General features: G+C 47.2%; 1 protein-coding gene across 14 annotated transcripts in view; it reads left to right on the top strand.

Moving 5' to 3' along the window:
- Nucleotides 1-21373, top strand: part of IQSEC1 (IQ motif and Sec7 domain ArfGEF 1) — a 281322-nt gene that overhangs the window by 154609 nt on the left and 105340 nt on the right. The window lies entirely within an intron of this gene.

Below are 21373 nucleotides of genomic sequence, written 5' to 3'. Positions count from 1 at the left end.
TTTCTGCCACCCTTCAGCTGGGACTCACAGTTCTAGCACCAGGATAGGGTGATTCATGTGCTTGAGCCCATCTCTGGGCAAAATAGGTCTGTATTTTGGTGTATGATTCATTCCCGTGAGGATGTTTCAGTGTTGATTAAAAATGAAAATGCTTTCATGAATTGGCTTGTTAGGAGCAGCTTACTGCTGCCACCCTGGAATATCAGAGTATCTGAGTGTCAGAAGCTACTTGAAGCCACTCTGATGTTGCACTCTGCAGGGCACCTGCAGCTCTGTGCTCATCCTCTCTCCCACTCTCTTATCCTAGAAAAATGTGTAGCATTTGAAGCCGTGAAAGGAATTGCCAGCCTTAATTTAGATGCTGTTTCAAAGGGAGCACATGGGGGCTTGAAGTGATCTGTGTCAGAGCTGTCCTTTGGGTTAACTCTTTGTTAAAAAGAATGTGCTTTGAGAGGCTTTGTTCCTCATTCCTGCCGTTGCCAGCGTGGACTCTGCTCTGGGGTTGTGTGAGGTGGCTTCAGATGTGTTGGGTAACTGGCACAGAGCATGCTGCTGCTCCCTTGAAGGGAAAGGCAGCATAAAAAAAAGGTGTAAAGAACTCACTGGCCATGGGTCACTACATAATTAAATTCATTATTTAAAAACAGATTTAATGAAGGGGGAAAAACTTGTATCCAATCCTATAATCCCACATTCCTGGAGGTGATGGCTGCATACTAATTACAGACCTCAGGAACAGGAGGAAGGGGAAAAATCCTTCAAGTTCTGGTTCATGAGGGCAGGGAAGTGTTTTTGCACAGTGCTGGGCAGTGATGTCAGTGGGTTTGTGCATCTCCTTGCTGACACTGAAACTGAGCTGCTTTGCAGCATCTCAAACAAAAGCAAAGTGGGTGGGGAGAATTACTGGAGCTCTGCCTTGAACTTGCGTTTGGAGTTCACCATATATGTTGGTAGAAACAAATAGAGTTTGCTTTCACTCGACAGTGACTTCATCCAGAGCAGGGCTGAGTCATGTGCCCCTGGAGCAGCTCCCTCTCCAGAGGATCCTTTGGCCAGGCTGCTGCAGCTGCAGAGCAGCTGAGAGCTTCCCCCACTTCCCAAATCCACCCCCTCTGCAAGCACAGCCTGCAAACAGCACACATTGCAGTATTCCCACCATCAGCATTAAAAATGATCAGGAGCAAACCCTCAAATAAACGCACAAAGTAGCAAAAATCCTTAAAATATATCAGAGGATTTCTCTGTGCTTGGGAAGGTGATTCCAAATTGAGAAATTTCTATGAAAATACACCAAATACCTGCTAATCTGGTGGAAGCTTCCCTTGCCATGTCATTAATGGTTCTCTGTGTCTGAAAAAGTCTTTGTGCAGGTGTTCATTGCTCACATGCCTGAAATCCACACTTCTGGTTTGCCTGGTACACCTCTGTTTTCACCAAGGTGAGCAGTGGGATTTGGGCACGGCTGAGCCAAACCCTGCACCAATCTGTTGGGCTGTGATGCCTCCCTGGACCAGTGCTGGAACCGGGTTAAACTGGGTTTCACACCTGACAGTTCTTTGTGTGTGTGCCTGCCTTTTGCCCTGCCTTTTTCCCTCCCTTTTCCCTCCCTTTTCCCTCCCTTTTCCCTCCCTTTTCCCTCCCTTTTCCCTCCCTTTTCCCTCCCTTTTCCCTCCCTTTTCCCTCCCTTTTCCCTCCCTTTTCCCTCCCTTTTCCCTCCCTTTTCCCTCCCTTTTCCCTCCCTTTTCCCTCCCTTTTCCCTCCCTTTTCCCTCCCTTTTCCCTCCCTTTCCCCTCCCTTTCCCCTCCCTTTTCCTACCTTTTCCCCTTTCTGCCTCTTCCCACCTTTTCCCACCTTTCCCCTGCCTGTCTGCAGTCCTCATGACATCAATTCTCCAGGCTGCCTAAAACTTTCCATTTCTCCACCCCCTTCCCTCTCACCCAGGAACCATCTGTGAGCCCTCAGGTTCTCCCTTCCTCACTCTTGCACAGATTTTAACCTTCCACAGACAGCTTTGAAGGCTGATGTGGGGATTTTTTGGAACTGGGGTGCCTGTGCTGGGGGTTCCTGCCCTTTAGCTGGATCGCTGGAGCACTCAGAGTTTGCCAGGCTTTTCTTTCCCTTTGCAGTCTCTCCTGTATTTGGATGCAGCTGATGGGCAGCCCCTGGAGCAGTCACATTTTAATTGTGCCTCTGGCTCCGTGCCCTGCAGAGGGGAATTGGAAGCTTTCTGAGTTCCCTTTGATCATTGTCCAAGTCTGAGTCACAGCACAGGGAGCCGGTGGTGGCCTGGAGACATCCCAGGAGTCTCTCAGAAGCTGCAGTCTGGAGGGTGCTGGAGGGGCTCTGCCAAGGATCCTGAACTCTTCAGCCTTTGGGCGTGAGGGGAGATGCCCTTTACCAAAATGCCAAGTCCAGGCTGGCTTTGTTCCCCAGCAGGACTGGCATGTGTATGTCACTGCTGTCAGCTCCCAGGAAACACCAGGGTTTGCATTTCTTTAGGAATGTTTGTGAAAAATCAGCAAAGGAGGTTTCAAAGGGAATGGAAGAGAATGCAGCGAAGGCTGGGAAGAAAATAGTGGTGAAGATATTATATTAAAACCTCCTAAGTCAAAATGTTGGCTTGTTGCAGGTTGAAGAGTTAAAGATGTCCCAAGTCGTCCAAAAAGCCAGAATGCTTTTTCAGAGAGAAAATTAAACTCCATCTATTTGTACGACTCCTTGCAATCCTTAATTGGTAATAGCTGTTGTAAAAGGGGAGTGCTACCTAAGTTAAAAATAGGTCTGGGACCGCACTGACAACCCAAACCAGGCTGGCTCCTGCAGTCACATTTTCCTTTTGTCAAATGACCTACAAATGTAACACACATCAGGACAGAAATGCTGTCAAATTCTGGTTTGGGACCATTTCATTGTAATAAAGCTTCAGAAATCCAGGCAAACTGTGTTCCTCCCCCTTGAGGGCTGCAGCTGGGCAGGTTCCCTGTGGCAGGGATGTTGTGCTGAGCTCACTTAGGCTGGGCCTGCACACAGGGGCAGCACTGATCACCTCACACACTCTGGGTGAGGGGATGCTGCCATCCAGGCACTCAGCTTTATCCATATCCAAAGCAGATCTGTTGTCCTGGGTGCTGCTTTGCTCTGGGCTCCTCTCCCTGCTTGTACCCACCAAGCTCTGCTTATCCTCCTGTAGGCCCTGCTGCCAAGCAGGAGTGGCTCTCCAGAGGCGGGAGAGTGATGGAGTGTGAGACTCCAAATTAAGCCCTGCCTTTCTATTAATAGCATTTAAAAGTAACACACCACCTCCAACTTGTAAAGGAACCTCAGCTCCAGCATTTTTAAATACTTAGAGTGATTTATGTCCCTTGTGGTGTCTTTGCCTGCAGCAGCTTTGTTTCCAATGTGAAAATTAGAAAATAAATTAAAAACCTCCCATTCCTCAGAAATGGCCTCATGCTGTGCCAGGGGAGGTTTTAGGTTGGATATCAGGAAAAATTTCTTCACTGAAGGGGTTGGAACAGGCTGCCAGGGCAGTGGTGGAGCCCCCATCTGTGGAGGGATTTAGATGTGTGGATGTGGCACTTGGGGACATGGATCAGTGGTGGCCTTGGCAGTGCTGAGGAATGGTTGGGCTCGATGATCTTTGAGGGCTTTTCCAACCTAAACGATTCTGTGATTCTATTCTGCCTTTCCTTCCCTCCCCAGCCCCCAGCACTGGGGTTTTCAGGGATTTCTAACTGCTCTCCGCTGCTCTGGGTTCCCTTAGGAATCCAAACCATTGGGAGAATCCCATTACTGTCCCTAAAATGGGTGGCATGTGCTTGGCAGTGGCCAAGTTGAGGGCTTTGACAAACTTGGTGAATTTTTCCCAGTGTTGCTGTGATATTGATTCTCCCAACTGTTTCCCCTGCCCTGCAGCAGCTCCCTGCTCCTGTGTGCAGTCAGCAGAACCAAAGCTGTGTGTCTGTCTTGGTGTTCCAGACTGCCTTGGTGCAAACCCTCCTGCATTTGCAGCTCCCCTGCAGCCCCAGCAGCTGAGCAGAGCCTTTCTGCTGACCCTGCAGTTCAGGGGGACCCACCTCCAGCTGCCTCCACGGTATGCCCAGCTCCCAAAAGCCACAGCATCATTTCTGATGGTTAGTGGCTGTGGCTGTTGGAAATCAAGATTTCCTTCTAGAAGAGATGCAAAATGTTGTGCAAAGCTGAGAGTGACTTTCCTTGGTTTACAGGCAGCAACATGCAGGTCCAAGGCATCCAGTGTGGCCACTAGTGATGCTGGGTTTGGAAAAAAACAGTCCTGAAGTGGGAAGAAATTTTGGAAGGAGGCAGGACTGGGAGGACTCAAGAGGTTGTGTTACATGGGACACTGTCATGGGTCCAGACGCACAGGGCTGCAGGGAAGGAGAGCTGCTCTGGGTTCTTGCAAGCAGGGCAGAGCTAGGAATGGTTTCCAGGGAGAAAAAAAATATCAGCAAATGAGTAAATCTGTGCAGGGAGTTGAGCTCGGGTGGGTGCAGTGATGTGCTGCGAATGGAATCTGTTTTATTGCAGGGGAAGAGATAAGTGATGAAGTTCTCATCCACACCCAGAGGGGAGGAACAGCCCAGGCAGGCAGCTCCAAACAGCCCAACCTGTGTGAGTGTGGGGCTGCAGTGTCACTGCACTGGTGACAGGAGGTGGTGATGGGTGCACAAAATGGAAAATCCGTGTCCAGGGCAGACACAGCCCCTGCAGCGCTGGGGCTCATCCTGGTTGTCCTGAAGGGAAGGCAAACAAGGCTTCCAAACAGTGAAATCACTTGACATGCAAATGTAGGCCTTGTTTGGGGCACGGTGATGTCGCTGGAACAAAGGGCAGGGAAGTAAACAGCCAGACAAAGGGGCCTCACTGTCCCAGTGCTGCTGGAAAAGCTCCTCTGTTCCTCAGTGGGATTTTTCTGGCTACTGACAAACAGCTCATGTGCCCAGTTCCTCTTGGCCATCCCTTCTGGGACCTCCTCGGTGATGATACTCCAGAGGAGCTACTTTTAGAGAAAATGAAAATATCAGGTTCTATTAATCTCCAGTTCTTCACAGCAATCAGCAGCTATTCCCTGGTGCTGCTGGCACATCCAGCCAGGCCCTGCCCTCCCAGGCTCTGCAGGATGCTGTGGGCTTGAATAGTCCCCTCAAATATCATCCCAAGGAGCATCTCACACCAATCCTTTCTTCATATTTGCAGCAGAATAAATAGCACTTTCTCACAGCAGAGATCTAATCACAGAACTGAGCTATGACTTATATTAGCTCATGATGTAATTTGCACAGTATGCAGCATTTTCTGGATGTGTATTAAATTATATGTATTTCCTGCATAACAATAATAATAGTATCAAAAAAATAATATTCCCTGCTGGCTTAGAGGAGAAGCTACTTGGATTTGTCCAGGTCTTCTGGGAAATCAGTGGACAAGCTCAGCTCAGGAGCTGAAATACACTCTACACTATTTAATGGTCTGGTTTTCATGGGAAGTGCTGCAGCAATGATTTAAAAACCAAACCAAATAAGAAACCAGTCCCCCTGCAGCATCTCACCTCTGCCCCATGATGTTCCCTTGTTGTTTTAATTCTTTTGGTCACTGGTTGTGCGCAAAGTTTAGAAACATGGCTGAAGGTGGTGATGAAAACTCTGCACTCTTGTAGATCTCATCTACTGAATCTATCTTTAGAGACACATAAAAACACTATTCCTGCAGATGTTGGTGCTGTCAAAATATTGGGACTGCAGGGGAATCAAGGAAGGTGTAATCTAAATACATCAATTATACTGAGGGCTCAGGATTGAGCTCAAAGAGAGGGAGGGAGCTGGCACAGCTGAGGGTGCTGTTTGATACCTCTGTGCCTCACAGGAAAGAAACTACTGCCTTTATTCTCTTTATATAATGGGATTATTTATGTCAGATGAAATCTTGCAAGTGTATGGGGTACAAAAACAAAAAAAATCTCTCCTGTAGGCATTTCATCTCTGAAATGAGGGAGGGGACAGGGTTCATCTGGGCTGCCTCAACTTACATAGCTTTTTCCAGCATTGAAATGTATTTCTGTGATTATGTTAGGAACAAATGTATAAAAGTTTTTTAATGTAATTTTCCTTCATTAAGGCAGCTGATTTAAATGTACAGTGTGCTGTGGAACTTGGTGTGACTTTTCCTAACCAACCATCAATAACTTGCTCCAGGAACAATTATCAGGAACTCCTAAAGCAGAATGTATTTCAAAGAGTGGGAACAGTCACGAGACCCTGGGCAAAATGGCCTTGGAGAAAATGGCGTTATGCAACAGCAAACAGTTAATCACGGACTGATTCTGCTCTGTGAAGAAACAGCATGAACTTGGTTTCTTGCTTAATTAAGTTTTATAATATAAACATGTATCTGATGTCCAGAAGGGCCCCTGATAATGGTGCTGTTGACCTGTGCAGAGAAGGGAGTGTGGGCTGAGCAAAGGCTCAGGGAACTTTAATCTGCCAGAGCAACAGCTCTGACTTTCAGGGTGGTCTTGGAGATGCCAGGGCAGGATTTAAAGGGCTGGTCTTTACAAGAACAGTAACAATACTTTTTTCTAAACTTTTTGCTGTATGAGTGTGTGCTGCGGCTTCAATTCATTGACACTTTTAGCAATAAATGCTGTGTGTTTTAACTTATTCAGCACAGCAAAAGGATTCCACATACATAATCTATTTTGGTGGGGGTTTTTTTGGTTGATTAGGGAGTTTCTTGGGTTTTCTCGGGGGTTTTTTGTTTGTTGGTTGGTTTGGGGTTTCTTTTTAATCAGATTTTGCCATTTTACTGTTGCTGTCATTTCCAGGCTGAGTGTCACAGCTGATGCTCAGCACTGAAAGCCAGGACTTCTTCGTATGCCTTCAAATCCAGCTTTGGAAAATGACTCATTACTTTTTTTTTGGCACTAAAAAGTTTATTACAGTACACAGAAAATTCTGCAAACAGCTGAGGGTTCCTCCAGCCCGAGGCATTTGATGGAGCATGTCCTGGGTTAGCACTTACAGCTCTCGTAAGGGATTTTCTGGGGCAGTGTGACTGGGTTGGGGTTTTTTTTGAAGTGGAATAAATGGGAATAACTTTCTGCAGGTGCTACCTAGGTGTAGGGTGTTCTGACTTGGCAGCTCGGAGCAGCGAGTGTAACACGGAGCTTTCTGAACAGCCTCTAATAATCTCTTCTGGCTTGCAAATAATGTAAACACCGAATCTTATAAATCACGGAGAAAGGAGTAACCCGAGACTTCAGATGGGAAAGCTGCCTTCCCTGGGAGTTCACTTGAGTGGAGGTCGGAGGAATCACTTGGAGCTGGTGAATCAGAGCTGGGCTGCTGCCTGAGCCGGGCTGGCTCTGCTGTGCTGCCGAGCCCTGTCCTGGGCTCCTGGGATCCTCTGCTCTGCAAGCGCCACGGGCAAGGTCATGAAGGGGGATGGCGGTGCCATGTGGAACCTGATGTGGAAATACTGCATTTCTGTCAGGACCATCAGGTACGGGGGCATTTGTAAAACTTTGTTTTGGGAGGCTGAGACGTGCATGTGTGGGAGCTCGCCGTGCTGCTGCTGGTCTCCTGCTCCCTGCAGAGTTAACTCTCAGGGAACAGGAGAGGGCTCAGTTCTTCTCGAGGGCTGTTAAGGTAAATTCTTCTCCCTCAGACTTATTCTAAACATGCAAAAAGAAGATGATGGGGTTATTGCAAAGAAATCTTCCAGGAATGTGGAGTTTTCTGTCTCATTTACAGAAAAGCAGGAGAAAATGGGACTATGAAAGAAACCTTATTTTTGTGAGTGAAAATTCAGAAATTCTGCTTCTCTCCTGAATGCTTGCCTGTCACAATTTTTTGTTTGTTCTATCTCTCAAATCCAGAAGTTGAGCAGCTGTTCTTGGCACTCTGCAAGCATCACTTGTGGGGAAGGGGGGTGAAAAAGAAGGTGGCTTTTTGGGCAGGATAAACCCCTGGGTTCAGTGTCCATTGTCTCCAGGCTGGTGTGATCTGTGAGCCCACCTGGGCAAAGCCAGGGGCTGAAGGAGGGGCTGGGCTCTGGGTGCTGAGCCTGGCTGGGCACAGCCCGGGGTGTTGGACACTGCTCCCTGCCAGGAGCAGCTGCCCAGGATTCCAGCCGAGCTCATGGTAGGAACGAGAGACGCTTGATAATTGTGCATCCTCACCGCGAGTTTTTGTATATTTTTAAATAGTTTCCCAGTCCCAGGCCTTGGTTTCTTGTGGGGGGGAGAGCTGTGTGGGTTAAGTGGTACCTTTGGCCATGCCAGGTCCCCTGGAGAGGTCGTGTAATCCAAGTAATGACTGCTTTTCACACTGCATAATTATTCCGGGCTGAGGAAATAGTTTAGAGAGCATGAATTCCTGCATGGGCTCTCATTCCTCTCTCTGAATGAGACTGTGGAAGGCTTTTTATCATCGGGGTACCAAAATAAAGCAAAGAGATCCCTTAGTTCCCAGCAGAGTCTATATAATAGAAACTGGCAATAATCCCCAAGAGAGGATTCGATTAAGATAAAAATAATTTTATTTATGATCTGGGTTTAGAACCAGAAGCAGAGGGAAAGCCTGAAAGAAGCATGCAAGTGCAGTCTTTGCAGCCCAGATGTTATTCCCAACCTCGGTGCTGCTGGAACTGCCTGAGACAAGTCCTGTGCAAACCCCTCAGCCCTGAGGGTGGATGATCCTAGCAAAACTGAACTTTAAAAGTTCCTCAGAGGCCTGGGTGTGGTGATTTTCCTGAAGTTTGACATGTAAACTGTGATGTCCTGTAAACAGCCAGTTCTGTATTTCATCAGTGACCTTAGTGCTGTGTAGGGTGGGTTGAATATTAGCTGAGTTATTCACGGCAGGGCTTATTTATAGAGCTGTTGGTGGCTCTCGAAGGCAGTGAAATGCAGAGTAACAAGAGGATTTTCAATGAATGTTTTTGTTTGTTTTGACAGATCCTATCTTCCTTTGGCAGCAACACCAAGAAGTTAAAGAGAATTAAAAAACGAGTTTTCCTTTGTGGAAAAAGTTCTCTAGTACCCTAAGTTGCTTTTGTGACACAATTCAGAGACCCTGGAACTCTCCCTGTGTTTTGGGAGACTCCAGCAACCCCTGGGGCTCAGGTTCTCATCCATCCCAGTCCTTCTCCCTCTGCCTCTTCTCTCTTTCCTGGGAAGCTCTGGAGCCTGTGCAGCCCTCGCTGGAGGTGCCAGCGAGCCTGGCTGTGCTCTGGAGCAGCAGAGGGAGTTTGGTGCTGCCCTGCCCCGCTGGGACCCTCCCTGCCCAGCCCGGTGCCCCACACTGGGCACCAGTCCGTGCCTGCACTACACTGGGCCACTTGTCCTGCAGCCCTGATGAATAGGGCGTTTGTGCCTGCCTGAGAAAACAGCCCCACTCCGAAAGGAAAATGAGGCTTTAGGGTTGATCTTATTTGCATTGGACTGCAGCAGCTTTAGGAAAACATATTTGAGTGGGCCTTTGTTGCCTGTTGTGGGCTGCGAGGCCTGCGGGCCTTGGCCCCTCCGTGTGCGGGGCCCGGGCCCAGCCCTGTGGGGCCATGGCTGTCTGCAGGGCAAGCACGGGTGCACAGGAAAGGCTGCAGCCCAGGGGAGTCCTGGGTGGTGCTGGAATGAGTTTAAGAGAGAGCACTGTGGAAATACCTAAAGATAATGGTGCCTTTTTTCCTTCTGGGGGCTGTTGGCCAGCTCCTAGAGCACAGTTGCAAAAGATAAAAAGATGAAGGGATTTCTCTGCTGTTGTGCCAAAGCTGAGCTTGTTGCACTTAACATGGAACTTGTGTCCTTGCAGAGCTCATTTCTCCGAGCCACGGAAGCCTCACTACTGCCAGGTTATTTCCCAAGGCACAGCAGGGGAGAGTCCCACTCTGGTCTGGGTTGAAAGGGACCCTTAAAACTCATCCAGTGCCACCCCTGCCATGGGCAGAGACATCTTGCACTGTCCCAGGCTGCTCCAAGCCCTGTCCAGCCTGGCCTGGGACACTGCCAGGGATTCAGGAGCAGCCACAGCTGCTCTGGGCAAGAGGGGCAGGGTTTGTCTGAGCCCCACAGCAGAGAACAGGGTAATCCCCAAGCCCCAGGACAGTGCCCACCCAGAGCTGGTGTTCCCAAGGGGAAGAGTAGTCATTCCTGTCCTGGCACTGGTGGGATGCAGGGTGATTCTCCCTTCCCTTGCCCAGCAGTGGTTTGTGTCACACCAGGGGTTTGGGCTCTCCTTGGTGGCTGCAGTCCCTGCCTGCACCAAGATGCTCAGAGTTTTGTCTCCCATGTTTCTGGAATGGGAACAAGGGTGTGTGCCACCCCCTGAGGAGGTGCAGGGGTGCCAGTGGCTGTGCTGTCACCACAGCCCTGCAGAGACCCTCCCCTCCGTGCTGTCACTGTCCCAGTCCATGTGCTGAGGGTGACCCTGCCCTTCTACTCCTCTAAGGTCTGTGAAGCGAGGGGCTGTGGCACTAAAAAGTCGTGCTCTCCTCTGCTGGGGAGTCTTCACTTGTGATATTTGCAGGGAGAAAACTTCCTCAAAATCAGGGAGCTGGCAAAGCCTGGGAGCAGGACTGGGGAAAGCTCCCTTCACTTTTTATTTCTGTTACAGCTGCACTTCAGTGACCCCACGGCTGGGGGACAGGCAAAGGCACAATCAGGGAATTGTTTGTCCATATCTTCAGGTTGGCCCTGTTGTTTGTAGGATCCTGGAAGTTTTGAGGCAGAGGAACAAGTATTGGAGAGGGGTGGGAGCAGACCCTGCGAGGGGAATGGCTCCTCCCTGGTGAGGTCCCTGTGCCAGCCAGCTCCGAGCATGGGGTTAGTGGTTGGAGACTGGAACCATCTGAATCAGCACATCCCAGCCCACAGAGAATAAATTACAGGGTTTATAGCAGGGTAACACATAGTTTTCAGCTTGCATCTTCAAGTTCTAGTGCAAGTAATGGAGGAAAACAGTCAATAGTTACTTCTTAGTGCTCCACACATCTGGAAAAAAGTAAGAATTAGTCCTCAGTCTGAGCTGTCTGGGAGTTTCTTCCCTCATTTTCCTTCTGCTACAAACATTTTCCATTTTGGTTTGGTCATACTTTATTTTTAGTTGTCTGCTTGGGCTTTTTTTTTTTTTTCCTGAACGCTGATGGAACAATGCAGTGATTTCACCAAAGAAAACCAACACCCTGAGCAGTGAAAGGGTCCCCTTTGGGCTTTGGTGGCCTTTGGGACAGCTACTGGAGCTGGGGTGGTCGGGATGGATCTCATAAAATTTGGATGCTTGGAGCACATAGAATTTAGTGTAACTTGGGTAGGGGATTGTTCATAAATGTTCTGAGCATCCAGACTGCTCTAAATTACACTAGGATCAGTGCAAAAGTGTGGGCTGGGAGCCAGGGCTGGGCACAGTTTGCTCTGCAGTTCATGGGCAAACATCAGCAGCTGACATGTGACCAGAGATAATGAGGTGGATAATCAGATGTTTCATTTGTGCTTGTCAGTTTTCCCCTGTAATGGCAACTCCAACACCTACCTCAGCTGTTCCTCCTGGCACCTCCAGGGTTAATGTTTGTGAAGCTCACCCGGATAAGGAGAATATCTGTTATGTATTGGTACAGTGGGGAGCAGTGGAGTTGGCACCTTTCATTAAGATCAGATGTTACCAATGTGATTTTCTGTAGCTATTTTATGGCTTAAACACTAATGAGAATTACTAAAAATTCATTTATAAGATTAAAAGGAAAAGCCAGAACCCCAAACTCAGTTATATCCATATTTATCTCCACAACCTGTTTTTGTATTTAGCTTCTACATGGGTTTCTTTGTCAACTGCAAAATGCTGCACTTGAGAAGCTACGAGACAAAGCCAAATGCAAGTCATTGTTACTGATCCCAGAGCTTTAATCCTCAGACAGGGATGGTTTTCTGGAGGCTTTAGTGCCATGTTTGGGTGTGGTGGGGCTGTGGCTGTCCCAGAGCTTCGCTCTGCTGGGAGATGTTCTCAGCCTGGCAGCCCCACGCTGCTGGGGAATGTTTGATGCACTCCCAGTGCCAGTGGAACAAATCATGGCCAGGGTGGCACCACGTTGTTGTCCTCAGAATGCTGTGTTGGGGGTGTGTGTGAGTGTGTCCTGTGCCTTTTGCATCCTAAAATGAATTATTTGGGTGAGTGTCTGCCCTGCTGTGCCTGGTCTGTGCACAGGCAGCTCCAGGGAATCACCGTGGCATTAATTCCTCTACCTAGAGCAGCTTGTTCAAGGGCAGAATTATGCTGCTGGGTTCTGCTTGGAATTGTTATTTTAAAAACGTCATTGAAATGTCGCTTGTATTCAGCCAGGGTGGGTAAGTTCTTACACGGCTGGGTTATTCCAATCTGATTGTTCATGTAAATGAGAGGTTTGTGGTTTAGGTTCAGTGAGCTTCAGCTGGTTATGGGTTACAGCCCTCTTAGAGCAGAGGGCCAGAAACTCATCAGCTCCTCCTGCCTTTTTTTTGTTATGAGCACTCGTTAAAATGCTCCCACTTTTACTTCTGTGTGTTCTTTTTGTCTTGAACTCTGTATTATTATTGATAAAAGCTTGAAATGCACAGGCAGGAGCTGGAAGAGGCAGCAGATGATTGCAGATTAATCCTTGCTTGAGGGTTGGTGTAAAGCATCAGAGTTTGCAATATTTGCAGGTATTTAAGTGTTTCTTTGCACAGAACCCTCGAGGTGAGGGTGGCTGCCCTGAACAGGCACTGCCAGTGCAGCACTGCTGCTGCTGGGGGCTCCTGGAATCCCATGTGGGGGTTTTAGGGCAGGTCAGATAACTGCAGGAGATATTCTGGGGCAGGGAGGTTGGACTGGATGACCCCCAGTGCTCCCCACCCAATCCCTGACTCTGGAATGTGGAAGTGATGGGTGAGGGCTGGAGGCTGTCCTCACTCACTGCCCACATCAGCTGCATCTCCAAGGTTCTGCTGTTTCATTGAAAAGAAAGGTATGAAAGGACCAGAAGCCAGCTTAGCTAAGTAGTTCAAAATTACGTCAACTTCCAACACTCTTTTGAGTTTTAATGTCTTTGCATTAAAATTACTGCATCAAAGTTTTGCTCAAACTTTCAGCAGCCCTGGGCTGGACTCTGCCAAGGCTCTGTGCTTGCAGAGTGCAGGGTCTAAAGACACGCACTGAAACCCTAGAAGTCAGAAACCTAATCCAGGGCAGTCCAGAGAAGTTAACAGCCTGTTTTATTATTTATTTACACAGACCTTTCCAAAGAGCCTGTTGGAGCAGAACCATGGGTTACTGAGCTGGTAGAATTGTTTGTCTAGTGGTGGAGGAGTTTCATTCTGTTCAAGGCAGCTTTTTGTACTTCAGTGCTTGCTGGAGGTGAGGTATATGGTAAAAATATACATGGCAGCTTTTTGGGCAGAATTAGATTGAGTTTTTTGCTGCTTCCACTGCTGCTCCTGCTTCTCCTTGCCTTCTCAGACTGAGTTAGAAATTGGCATTCAGGCTTTGCTCTGAAAGGGTGCTGCTGCTGCTGTCCTTCAATTACTCAGTTGTTTGTATTTTTGATATTTTTTTAACTCCTGAAGTAGCCCATGAGCTTGGGTCTCTTTGTTTTGAATGTACAAAGAAATAAATTATATGGGAGCATTCCCTGCTCTTCGGCTTGAACAGAATTACCTTTACAGTGGACTGCAAAGCAAATTAGGTAGGGGGAGCATAAAGCTCTGAGCTTATCTGCTTTTAACAAGATCATGCATTTTCCAGAAGGAGTCAGATGACGTTTTAGGAATTGGTAAGTACTGATCAATGTAAAGCCTATGAATCATGTCATTAACATCTGTGCTCGGGATTGATCATAGTATGAAAACGTGGGGTGGGAAATTATTTTAAGGAAACAGACTTCTGCTCTAAATGCCTGGTAACAGTTTTATTCCTTTCCTAACAGGAATTCATTTTGTTATACAAATATAGATTCTATTTCTTGCTGTGTTTTTGCTGTCCTTGGTGCAATATCTGCCTATTAATCATTTTCTCTGACAGTAATCATAAAACCAGCAGGAATTCATGCAGTAAGCAAAGCGTCACACGTTCAGTCATCTTTAGCACAGACAATAATTCATGGGTATAATTAACTGCCTGACAGGTATCGAGTGTGTGAGGTGTTTGAAGTGGGCTTGGGTTGTTGGGGGGTTTCCTGTGCTCACCACTGCTGGGGGGGGTGGGTGGCAGAGCTGCTTAATGAGGCTCTCATGACAACTGCAGGAACAGACAAATGAATTAAAATAAAATCAAAGCTCGTCACGTTCCTATTTACCGGCTGGTTAATGACACTTAAGCAGAGCTGGAGGTGGGCAAGGCAGGGCAGCTTGAGCTGCTGCATTTCCATGCTGAGGGTGCTGGGGTGTGGAGCTGCAGGCTGATCAATTAACAATTAAATATGCTCCTGAGTTAGTCACACCTGCCTTGGCCTTCTGGAAAAGTCTCGGCAGCGTGCATGGCATTTTGCATTCAATGAATTCTCATTAGCTGGTAGTACCAGAGCAAGGAATGATATTCCTTCATGGCATCAGGGGGCCACTTTCATGGTCTGATGGGGCCTGGTCTGTGCAGGGAGAACTCCGTGGATGGGAATTACACAGGGGAATTACATCCTGACACAGGGTATTCTGGTTCAGCTCTCCTGAAAGCCATTTATTTTCACATGAATTGGTTTTCTAACACGAGAGTCCTCCTGGACACTGCATTCCCACATCGTCTGAGGGCTGAATCACAGCCATACTTGTGTCACCATTCACCTTCCTGAGAGGTGCTTCACTGTGTTTGGATGGCAAATAAAGCCATCTTTCCAAGGAGATCTTGGAAATCAGGATTCCCTAGGATTTAAGGTTTAAGAAATTAGGATTTAAGAAATTGGAGCACTTAGGCTGAATTGAGATGGCGCGTGTCCCTGCAGGACCTGTGACATGCAGAGTGCCAGCAGTGGGGCAGGGCTGGGGGACAGCCTGGGCTCGGAGCTCGGCGGTGCTAGCACATTGTGCCCCCAAGACAGGGCACAGGCTGATTCTGCTCTTCTCCTTGCAGCCTGAAGGCCTCCTTGGGCTAGAGCAAGAGGCATTTCCAAAACTTTGGGCAGGCTCAGCCCACAGGGAGCCAGTGCGGAGGGAAATGTGACCTTTGTGCTGCTCGGGAGCCTTTGGAATGTGTTCCAAGCCTTGTGGACAACATATGTCCCTGTTCAAAGGACAGTGTGGCTGCAGTCTCCTCTGCTGCCCACAGCCCTGGCTGAGGATCCCTTTGTCTCAGGTGTTCTGAAGGATTGTCCCAGCTCTGACCCTGGAATGGTTCCCCAGCTCTTTCTCCCCTCGGAGCTGCTGGGACAGTGAGTGCCCAGGGTCAGTCCTGCCACAGGCACCAGCCTGGCCCAGCTCAAGGTGTCCCTGCCCGTGGCAGGGGGTGGAACAAGGTGAGATTCAAGGTCCTTTCCAACCCAAGCCATTCTGGGGCTCTGTGATGCTGGGAAATGATTCTATGATTATCTCAGGGTCCAGCTGGGAAGCGCTCCCGCGGCCGAGGCATCCAGGCAGCTTCAGAGGAAGCTGTGGGAAAGAGACGCTGAGCTTCTGATGCCTCTGGGAAGATAAAAGACACATTTGTACTTTGCCTTGGATACTCTTATCTAAGAGCAAGCTCTGCTTTCCTTTGGGAAGAAGGGCATGGAAGCAATAGCTATTGGCAGATCCAGTTATAAAAAAGCCTTTATAAAACCCATCAAGACAGCCCCCAGGCTGCTATTGTGGGGGTTTATTGTGTTCCTAAGAAATAGAAGCTGGTATAACAAAAGTTTCACAGTGAAATTAGAAGATGCTATGTGTTAAATTGCTTTTTTTTAGTCTTGTGTGTTTATCTTAGGGTTAAAGCTCAATTCCAATTTCCTTGCAACTGTTGGGTGTCCACAAAGGACCTGCAGCTGCACAGGGATTGTGCACAGGTAGGTGTGTTTATGTCAGCAGATGTTTGTGTGGCTTAATCCTCTTCCATGTTTAAACCAACAAGAGTGAACTATTCCACCAAATCAGTGAGATTGGGGCAGATCAATCTATACAGTACCTTACTACCCATTTGAAATTGTCTCCTAATAGTTCAAAATGAGTGAAAACCAGGCACACTGCTTAATCTGACTATTTAGGAGAGCCTAACCCTGCTGCTGTAGTGGGCACACAGCCCTGAAATTAAGCACTTTTCCACAAGGAGCCTTGGAGTGCTCAGCTGTGGGGTTTTCCTGGCCATGGAACAAAGACCTGATGGTAGAATTTCACTGACTGTATATTTTCAAGTTAATGTAACAAACACTTGTGGAAGAAAGGGGCCATCAAATGCAGATAAAGACTTGACTGCTTTCCAAAGGTTAATTCTTTAAAATTTCCAGTGTTAATTCCTTAAAAACAAACACATGGAGAACACAGACCATAAAGGCAACCTCTTGAAAGACTTGTCCCAAGTTGTTTCTCCTCTTTCCAGGCTCTGGAACCACTGCATTTTGCAGGTTATTCCACCTGCACATTCTAAGTGCTTGAGCAGATTTGTTGCTCAGATGATTTGAGTCTTGCACAGTAGCTCAAATCCAGGTCTAAAGGGAGACTAACCCCTTTAATGCCTGTCTTGTTGGTGTTCCTCAGGATAACAATGGGATGTAGAGTGAAAAATTATGCTGGAAAGGGTGTAAGTGACACTTTGTAAGTGCCTTTTGTGCGTCTGCTGTGCTGTCCTGTGTCCTCTCACCCCATGGTCCCCACATTTGGTTTTGTGACTGTAACAATCCATGGTGAGAGATAAGGAAAATAATCCACATAAAAACAGGCTGGCAGGGCCATTTCCTCCAAAACAGGGAAACCCTGGAGCTTTCACGGAAATTGGGAGTGAACTCCACTGAATGAATGTGCTGTATGTGCTCTTTCAAACAAAGATGGGGCTGGGTGTTCATGCAGAGATGTCCAGAATTAAAATAGTACATTTGCAGTGTTCCAGGCCAGGTTGGACAGGGGTGGGAGCACCCTGGTCCAGTGGAAGGTGTCCCTGCCATGGCAGGGGGTTGGAATGAGGTGGGCTTTAAGGTCCCTGCCCACCCAAACTGGTGTGGGATTCTGTGGCTCCTTGTTAATACAAGTCCCAGTGCTGCTCAGGGAGGACTCAAACGTCAAACAGCACTATAGCAGGCAGGTGGCTGCTCAGCTGCTTCTTCAAACCAGTAAAAAAAACCCCAAAAATCCCAAGCGAAGAAAAACCACACCCAAAAAACCCTTTTGCAAGTTACTTCTGTGTCTAATACTTTGTATTTCATAGCATGTATTCAACTGTTTAATGAGCGTTGCAGGCTTGCAGAGTTTTGTATCAATATTTGATAATTTCCCCTGGCTTTAAAGAAAAGTGTATTTCAGGCACTTAAGAGCCTTAGGGGAAGCTCTGAGCACCCGAGGGTAGCTGCTTGAGTGCTCAATGGTGTAAAGGTGTTTTGAGGAGGAGAAATCCCCTGGTTTATGTTTTAAGTACACTGAGGGGGCAGTGGTTTGGTGCTGGCATTTGTTCATTGAGTAGTTCAGATAATGAATTAGGAAACCCTGGAGACGAGCACTCAGAAGGCCTTTAAGACATGGAGTTTTCAAGCCTTAATACAGTAATTTTATAACCATTTTCACCTGGAGCTTGGTGGCTGTCAGTGACCTAAATTTGGGCTCTGAAGGAATTCCTGGGCTCTCTGGTTCAATTCCAGCTAAACAGGAATTCTGGGGCAGGGTAAAGATGAGCTTTCCAAAATGCAAGCAAAGAAGTTGAGCAGAGGAGAGGACAACCTTCCCTGACTTTGTTCCACTTTTAGGGAATGACAAAGCGCTGCTACCACTGTCCCTCCCAGCTGGGTAAGGTGCTGACCTGCCCCGTGCTGGTGCCTGCTCAGAGCAGTAACTCACAGGGCTCCAGGCTGCTGGGGTCAGTCCCTGCTCTGTGCCCCTCCCTGCCACTGCCTAATGATGCCATTAATAAGAGGAGCTGTGTCCCTGATTGTCAGGGAAGACAGAGGAAGGAGCCATCGATGTCCTTGGGGTGCTGATGTCCAGATGTGCCTGGAATAGATGGACTGCTAAGAAAACAAGGGACCTGGAGGAAGTCTCAGCCTTTTCCATCTCTGTCTCTCATTTTTCATGTCTATCAAAGCACAGAAGATGAATTTCACTGTGTCTGACTCTGCTGAGAGGGAAGGGAGGGAAACATTTTGTCCAAACAGTCGGTGTTCATTAAAAAGGGAGATGAACTTTGCTCAGTGCTTTAAAAAATGGCCTTAAAATCTGGCCCGAATCTGTGCTAGTCATACATTCTTCATAACTTTCCTTTCAAAAAGCTTTTAAAACTCCTCAGCACGGGGCTAGGAGCATTCTGGGTTGTGAAATTATCTTTGCAGACCTTGGGATTTTTTTCCAATGGTAATTTCAGAGCTCATATGTCAACAAAGCAGTGTACAGAATTATCATTTCCCTCTGGACTTTTCAAATCTGTATCTCCAGGGGAAATCTAGAGACCACATGACATCAGCTTGGAATATATTAATAAAAATGGAATGTAGCATTTGTTAAAATCCCTTTGTTGGAGAAACAGCCTCTTTTTCTGATTAAGTGCTGTGTCAATGTTACATCACACTGACTAAAGATGGTTTTGGGTATCAGCTGGGCTGACAAGCTTTAAAAGTACCTAGAATCCTCCTCTTGGCATTAAAATCCACCAACATTTGCTAAAGTAATTACTTCTGTTGAATGAATCTGTGGTGTGTCTGGGGAATTTGCTGCTGCTGAAGCTTTTTTTTCCCCTCCAACCTATGTGTCACAAAGTAATTCCTTGCAGAGGCTGCAAAAGCCTTAATATAATCAATTCACATGCAAATAAACATAACTCTGTTAGTTCTTGAATGGAAGACAGGCTCTGGAAAAGTCTCAAACTGAGGCTTGTGGTTCTTTGGCAAATATTTTTCAAGTGTTTCCTCCTCTTCAAGCTGGAGATCCTTCTAATTAACCAGCTAAGGCAACAAATGCTGTCCAGCTGAGGGGCAGCTCCAGGATTCAGATCCCAGATGGTTGATATCAGGACATGACTTGTCTACCAGAGAGCTTCACATGTGCCCTGGATTTTTTAATTCTTTCCCCTCACCCTTCCGGTATTGAGGCAGTTTGTTATGTTGCTATCAAATATTTATGTGGTTTGTCCATTGACTTTTCCTGAGGATTGCTGGGCTGGGAGGGAGCTTTCCCCAGAGCACAGGCTCTGCTGCTTGGGAGCTGCTTTGTTCAGCACCCTCTTCCCATCCATTTCTACAGCTGGAGTTTCCAAGGGTGCCCTAAAAAGGGCAGGAATAAAAGGCACCCAGTGAGGATAATGTTAATATTTACTTTTACTGTTTCTGTGGACAGTTAAAGCCTATGTGATTTCATAGGATGATCAATACAAATTTCAAACTGTTTTGATGTTCAGCACTGCTGAAGCGCAGCCTGGCTGTAAAATTTATCATCACTGGTAGCTAAACAAAAATACAGCAATGCAGCTTCTGTCTTTGGGGTTACTTTTTATTACATTCTACAATTAAACAGCCTGTGAATGTTCCAGACCAGGTTGGACAGGGCTTGGAGAAACCTGGGTAGTGGAAGGTGCTCCTGCCATGGCAGGGGGAGAACAAGGTGATTTTTTAAGATCCCTTCATCCCAAACAAGTCTGGGATCCTGTGACTGTGGTAATGGATGTGGTGATGTGTTGATTTAATTGTCTACTTTTTAAAATCTTCAATATTGTAGAGTGAGTTTTTTCATGGAGATGAGGACTTAGATTTCTAATTCCTGATGTTTAGAGCTTCTCTGAGTTTTGGAAGACAGCATGGTGGGACTTTCTCTTGCTTCAAATTCTTCAAACACTGTGGTTCAGTGTTTACATGTAAGCAGAAAACAAGACAGAAAGATTCTGCACTCTGGGAAGTATGGCAAGGAGGTCTGAACAGAAGCTGGGTATTGCATCAGTGCTCTTCTCTGATCTGTTTTACATTGCATGGAGTGCAGAGGTCAAACTGGTGGCATTCCCAAACAGTGGAGACTATACAAACTACCTTCAAAACTTCAGATCAAACTCAAGGTTAAATTAGAAACCGAGTTAAATGTTTTGGGAAAGTGCTGGTTTGGTTGTTTCATGGGTTTGTGTTAGAAAGGTGTAGTATTCTGCCTTGGCACTGAGGAAAAAAGCCAAACACAAAAAAAAAAAGAGGAAAAAAACCCAACAAAAATCAACCAATCCCCACTTTTAAAGTTGAAACTTGCATAAACCTGCATTAATTTCCTTGGCTTGCACATTTATGCCAAGGCTGGAGGGTTCTACCGGGGCATTTGTGGTACCCTGTAAAGTCTGTCCATGCTATTTGTGTCTGCACGTGGAATGAGGAGCAGGGAGGAATTTTCCTCCTGACAGCTGCTGTGATCACTCTTCTGTTAGGTCTGTCTCTAAATAAACCTGTTATTTACATGTGGTTCAAGTGAATGAAAATGCAGTTTAAGGGACTGCTTTGAGGCCACTGAGAGTCAGTGGGGAGGAAACTTCCACCAACTCAACCAGGATTTCACGTTTGCCCTCAGGAGACAACCAGTGAACCTGGAAAATGGTACAGTGTACCCTCAAGCTGATGGCTTTTGGAATCATTCTGCTTCTTAGGGTTTTCAGTTACCTTTATTTTCAAAATAAAGTAAACATTGCAGCCCTTGCTCCAGTAGCAATGAAATATTTCTTACGTGAGGTAGTTTGTGGTCTGGTCTGTTCTGACTGTGCAGAACTGGGCAGATACCGCTAGAAACAAATTGGGCTGCCCAAAGCTGAAGGAATTGGTTTAACAGGATGAGTAGAAAATCCTCTTTCTTGTCTGCAGGTAACAATTTCTAGTCACTTGGCCAATTTTGCGCTCTCTTCTGCTGATTTTTTCTCTTTTAGCTTTCAGACATTCCAGGTGTGGATTCAATTAAATATGTGCAGCAGCAGGGTGCTGTCCCAGAGGGACATTCCCTGGGTGGTTGTTCCAAGGGAAAGCTTTTCCAGCTTTTCCTTTGCACCCTCTGGTTGTGCCTGTGTGGCTCAGGCAGGAGCACAGGGAGTGCAGCAGACAAGATCCCAGGAAAGCTGCTTAAGCAATTGGATTTGGGATGTGCTGAATGCCTCAGCAAACCTCCCAGCTGGATGCTCTAATGGAGACAAACCTCATTTTGTGCCGTGGTGCTTAGCTCCTCTAAGCAGGTTTAGCAGCAGATCCTCAGTCCCTGAAACCACCAAACCTGGCTGGGAGGGGAGGGGTGGCTCTGGGG

Source organism: Passer domesticus, chromosome 9, assembly GCF_036417665.1.
Source record: "Passer domesticus isolate bPasDom1 chromosome 9, bPasDom1.hap1, whole genome shotgun sequence".
NCBI lineage: Eukaryota > Metazoa > Chordata > Aves > Passeriformes > Passeridae > Passer > Passer domesticus.
This window is presented reverse-complemented; position numbering and strand designations above follow the sequence as displayed.